The sequence below is a fragment of the Thamnophis sirtalis genome, unplaced genomic scaffold, assembly GCF_051295495.1.
Source record: "Thamnophis sirtalis isolate CommonGarterSnake01/CBP01778 unplaced genomic scaffold, rThaSir2_p1.2 scaffold_2, whole genome shotgun sequence".
NCBI lineage: Eukaryota > Metazoa > Chordata > Lepidosauria > Squamata > Natricidae > Thamnophis > Thamnophis sirtalis.
In genome coordinates, this window is record NW_028261382.1 from 90505137 (window position 1) to 90511136 (window position 6000).

Consider the following 6000-nt stretch of genomic DNA (forward strand, 5'->3'; position numbering starts at 1 on the left):
AACCCTCTTTTCCTCTTTTCCAATCTCAGTGATTCCAACAAAATATGCAGAGTTCTCAATGGGATCTTTGTTTATCTTCCGGAAAAGGGCATTGGAGCAGTCAAGACTTTTTCCATGCTGCACCATGGCCCAAGGCCAGCATAAGATAGGGCTACAAAATCTGCTTCCTCTAAACTTGGCTGCAGCCAATTAGCTAGCCAACACCCTCTTTATTTTCTTGCCCAAGAAAGGGGCATTTGAGACTGGTTGCTAGTTGGCACAAAAGCTTGTGAGTCTGCCTCGAGGGAAAAATCTATGAAAGGTATGAGACTGCGGGCAACAATTATTCCCTATTTACCTCCAAGACTACAGAGGCCTAACAAAACATGTGCTAGGGGATCTACTCACTGTTTCGACACATTTTGTGTAAGAAAAAATGTGGAACAAACAGGATTATGATATAAAATATTTGTGACAACACCACCCTTGTGCGTGGTGTGCCACCGACATACAACTTCAGATCCGGTTTCCAGCAGCAAAGGAGACAAAGATGCTACAAACCATTGTGAGAATCATCCCTCTCTCTTCCCCTTTCCCAAATGATTCACCTGGGAAGAGTAAAGCAAGCAAAATACCTTCATATCTTCCTCTTGCAGGGATCACTATGATCAGGATCGTGCTTTGTGCAAAGCTTACCTGGCTTGCTATAATGTAAAAACCACAACTGGGCTAGGTTAGCATATTATGCTATGACTCAAAATCGTAATTTACGAACCACAGTATTGTGGTTCGTGACATGCTGAGACAAAGCCAAACAGATCACATTATTGCTTACAATTAGGCTCACATTCTGTCAAGCAGAGAAAGTTTGTGTATCCTTTAGAACTATCTGTGATCCTGAAGTAACTATGACCTACAAAGTGACTTGAGCTTCATCTAAATCCACCTACAGCAACCTCTGCAAGCAGAAGGTGTGTTTCTTCTTCCCAAATGAGTCAGCCTTCTTTCAAAAGGTTGTATATGTATAAATATATCAAGGAACTTATCCCATTCTGCAAGCAGCTTCAATTATAATTTTACTTCTTAGCAAAGCATTATAATATTTTTTTAAAAAAAGAAAGACTTACAGTCCTTTAATTCCATCCTTCCGAGATTGGTAAAATGAGGACCCAGATTGTTGGGTGCTAACTCTGTAAACTGTTTAGAGAGTGCTGTAAAGCACTATGAGGCCGTATATAAGTCTAAGTGCTATTGCTATTGAAGGTCATATCGACTGACCAGAAATCTTCCAAACAGAAATCCAGATCATCCCTTTTTTGCTTTTTCACAATCAATAAAAATGGCACAGTTCATTCACATAAATGATCTGCAGCACTGAAGTATTAGCAAATAAAATATATTGCCTATCAACATAATTGCTTTGATAAAAAAAAGAATTGCATGAAGGGTTTAGCCATAAAACTGCAGTAAACTATTATATCTCTGCAAATACAGACCCAGTTAAAGAGTCTCCCAATTAAAATGTGGTTGCCTGAACCATCAATGGTATTATTAGTGATAGTCCTAATGAGGCTGTATTTGTAAATGTATTTGAACATGTACAAATATATACAGAATGGGGTTTTAAGGTAGATATTCCTGTCCATTCAAAATTCTCAACTTTGAATGATGTTATTTCCAGATGGTAATAAGATGCCCAAACATACAAGAATTCCATTTATGCTCTATATATTTAGTTCAAAATCTATTTGTATGCATCCTTTCACAATCTTTTAGCTGTTATTTATCAGGAAAATGAAAAGCTCCCCTTTCACAAACCACTACACAATACTAGCATACTTTCTATAGATTGTAACTATACACATCTTATTGTCATCGTCATTCAATATATTTATTTCATGTGATGCTAAGAGGATTAAATGAGCAACAAAGTACTTAAAAACCTTGTTTCACTCTCTTCCCCCAGCAACAAAAAGAAAGCAACAAAAGTTTCAAATGGAACCCTGTACATTAAACATTTTTAGAAAACAACAAAAAATAAAGCAATGGAAACATTCTATTTATCCATCAACAAAACAGACTATTTGCAATGCTTACACTGGAAGCCTAAGAACTTTTTTTATGCAAAGCTTCTTGAACAGAAAAGATTAAAAAGCATCGTTCAAGACACTGCATTCATTGCACATAATTAGAATGAACAGCAGATTCAGGAAATGGCACAGGTTCTTTGTTAGCCTCTGTTCATTGCAGCACTCATGAAGGACACAATTGCTTATGAAGGAATTTCTCCCTATCACGATAGAAGCCACAATTATGTTTTATGGCTGCACTAGCACATTCTGGAATACCTTTCTCTTTCAATCATTCAGCACTTGCCTGCAGAGTCTTACATCAACTTTCTTAGCGGCACTTCTCAAGAATCTCTTAGAATTATTACCGCATAGTACTGAGTAGATGTCCTTTGATTGTAAAGCAATGTCCTTATTTTAGGGCCTGAAGAACTCCAAGGATCATAAAGGCACTCATGACTATTCCAACAAGACTTTCAAGTGTCACTGCCTTAGCAGTGACATCATTCTCCACCCACCCACCCCCAGAGAAATAGATTCTCAAAAAAACAGGGAAGTTACTTTCACCTAAAGGTATACAACCAATCTCCTTGTGCTTTCCCAAGCCCCAAATTTCTGTGGAACCTAGCTGAATAAGAATTAACCCCTGGCCACACCTTCACAAGGTGACATCCTTATCTGTCTCATCATGACACCTTCTGGAAAAATATCTTTTGCTGGACCAGATTTTTGCATTTAGACCTTAGGGAAAGTCATCAGAGACATCCTTCCTTCAAAGAAGGAGGGGGGGGGGGGAAACAACCACCAATGTGAAAGAGAAAGAATGGAGAAAGGGTCCAAGCATGCAACTTCAATATAATTAATGTTAAGGTTCTAAAGAGGTAAGTCAGAAAACTATGACGTTGGATTAGACCAGATGATCATCTAGTTTAATTGCTGCTAGTGTGGGAAATCAACTATTGGGTCATTTTTAATCAATGGATTTCCAGCATCTATGTTTAAAAGCTGGATTATAGAATGGTTGAGATCTAAATGTCAAGGAACTTGAGGAAACGTGCAGCCAAATCCTAACTGAACACAATTTAGCAAAAGGGAGATATTTGAATAGCTGTACTCCCAAGGCAGCCTTTAAAACTGCAATATCGGATTCAAACTTAACTGAAAGTAATCCTCGTCACCAGACAAGATTGCCCAGCTCCATGGAAGTCTTTTATTTTCCACACAATCACAGAAACATTCAATAAACCAACATGTTTATTAAACCTTGTGTGGTACTGGAAGTCTCTCTTAAGGTTTTATGTGCCAAAGCTCATTCAAGGGAAAGTCACAAAGGACTCAGATCCTGAAAGAGCCCTTCAAAGCCATAAGTCCTTGGCCCCTCACAGAACAAGGCGAGCATTACTATGCAACACGGCTCTGAGCCATGGTTTTCATGCACGCAATTCCGTCACGACAACAGCCCATGTGTCCGATGAAGTAGAGTGTCATCCGCAAGAAACCTACGTCATGATAAATCTCTGAGGTGCCGCATGAGCCTTTTGTTATTTCCGTGGTCCAAGCTGTAGGCAACCATCTCCCCCATCACCCAGGTAGCAGCATCCCAGCCAAAGCCTTGCCTGCTTGATTAAAGAAACTCGCCATGCATCGCAACCCCTGACTCAAGGAAAACCCTGCAGAGAGATCGGCCAGCCTACCTTTGCAAAAAGGTTGTTACTGAGCAGTACCACCCCCATCTTATAAAGGGGGGGGAGGGGACAACCTCAAAGGGGAAAGAATAAAGAGTATCCCATAAATCCTATTCAATCCTGTGCACCCTAAGAGGGAAAGCAATCCCACTGCAGCTTTTGAGCCCAAGGCCCAGCTTCAACCTTCTCTTCCCCCCCCCCCTCCTAACCTGGCATTTCTAAGCTGCAGATCTGTGCACGGTGGTGTGGGGTCCCCTGGGGATCCCCGAGACCCTCCACAAAGTCAAAGAAACGTTGGCAAAATATCAAGCCACAAGACCCAGCTTCATGCTCCAATAAGGCTCCCACCATCCCTGATGAGAGGCAACCCACCTCGACCCAAAAGCGCTTTTGGGGGGGCTGGGGGCGTCTCCATGGCTCATTGTCAAGGATGGGGAAAGGGTCTCTCAGATGAAAAGCTCTGGAAAAGGCAGCTGCGGATCAAGAAATGTAGCCCCTGCCTCCCCCCCTTTCTCCCACCCCCCCCCCCCAGCCATGCACAAATACACACATACACACACACACAATGGCTGGGTGAAAAGCATGCTTTTAACCAGCTGCCTTGCAGGAACCCCCGCCTGACAAGACCCAACCGTTAAGGAATCGGTTTGGGGGTCTCTCTCTCCTCACTCCTCCTCCCCCCCCCGCAACGCCAGCCCACCCCCCTCTCCAGAAAGTCCTAAAGCATTTTTTTTAAAAAAAGGGGGAGGTGAAGAAGAGCCAGACTTGGGGGTCCTGCTAAGGCTCAAGCGGTCCCGGGGATTTGCGGGGGGGGGAGGTGTTTTCCCACGGGGCCACCCCTCCCCCGCCCATCCTCCCCTACAGCCCCCCCCCCAAAAGGAGGGGGTGAAGCCAAGCCAGGCTTGGGAGGGCATGCTAAAGCTCGAGGGAGGGGGTCAGAGATTTGGGGGTGTTTTCCCACGGGCAGCCACCCTCTCCCGGACTACAATGCCCATCCTCCCCTACAGTCCCCACCACCACCACCACCAGCCAGCCAGCCAGCCCGACCTTCAGGGGAGAGAGCAGCGGGGCTGCCGCATGGAAACGGGCACCGAAGTGCGCCCCCTGGCCGCTTACCTCCGCCGGGGTCGAGGGACGCTGCTCCCCTGCCTCCACCGCCACCGCCGCTCCGGGGCCGCTTCACCCGCGCCGCCTCCTCGCCGGGGCCGCCTCCAGGCAGCGCGCGGCGGCGGGGCGCATCCCGGCTCGAGGCTCCGAGGCGAAGGGAAGGCAGGGGCGCCCGACCGAGACAAGCCGCAGGGGAAGGCCGAGGAGGAGGAGGAGGAGGAGGAAGGAAAGAAGCAAACGGCCAGGGATCTTCGCTGGCCAGAAGCCCTCAGCGCCGCGGGGCCCGTCCGCCACCTTCGCCTCAGAGGAGGAGAAGGAGCCGCAACGAGGCAACGGTGGCGGGCGATGGCCAAAGCGCAGGCGCGCGCAGGCCACGCCCCCTCTCGCGGCGGCGGCGGGCTGAGGGGGCCAGGGGGAGGCGGGGCCGCGCGCTTCCGGAGCCCCGCCTCCTCACGTTCCAACGCGCGGCGCTGCTTCGGGGGGGGGGGTCGGAGAATTGGGGGGAGAGGAAGGGAGGAGCAGGTAGAGGGGGAAAGAGGGGAGAGGAAGAAAAGGGAGGGCAGGAGGGAGAGGGATAAAAGGGAGGGGGAGGGATAAAGGAGGGAATGAAGGAAGGGGAGAGGGAGAAAAGGGGAGGAGGGGGTGAGAGGATAGGGAGGGAAAGCAGAGGGGGAGGTGAGAGAGAGGGGAGGGAAGGGAGAGGAAGAAAAGGGAGGGCAGGGATGAGGGGAGAGTGATGGGGGAGAGGGAGAAAGGAGGAAGGACAGGGGTAGGAGAGGGAAGGGGGGAGGGAGAGAAGAAGAGGGAAGGTGGAGAAAAGAGACGGAGGGGGTGATGGAGGGGAAGAGAGAAATTGTACGTAGGCTCACCTGTTTTGGCTCTCTGTCCTCCAGTTGCCTTCATGCTTTGGTGAGTGCAAAAGGGGAGTGGCTGGTTTTCTTCCACCTCCTTGCAACAACGTTCCTACAAGGGAGGCAGATTAATGGAAGGAAGCGAAAGGGCAACAGATGCATAGACTTTCCGCTGCATCCTTGGGGAAGCCCATTGACATTCTCTCCACTTTCCTCTGCAACCCACCTCCGGCTTTTCTGCAGCTAGCCCTCGACTTACAACAGTTCATTTAGTGACCATTTCAAGCCACAACCCAACTGAAAAAAAGC

The 6000-nt window shown here is 47.6% G+C and overlaps 1 protein-coding gene across 1 annotated transcript in view; it reads right to left on the reverse strand.

Annotated features, from left to right (window-relative positions):
* The window catches only part of ARHGAP32 (Rho GTPase activating protein 32), a 165559-nt gene extending 160507 nt beyond the window's left edge, over positions 1–5052 (reverse strand). Inside the window, exon 1 of the mRNA XM_087706354.1 lies at positions 4850–5052. The gene's annotated coding sequence lies outside the window, so the exon portion shown is untranslated. The remainder of the gene's footprint in view (positions 1–4849) is intronic.
* Positions 5053–6000: the final 948 nt, after the last annotated feature.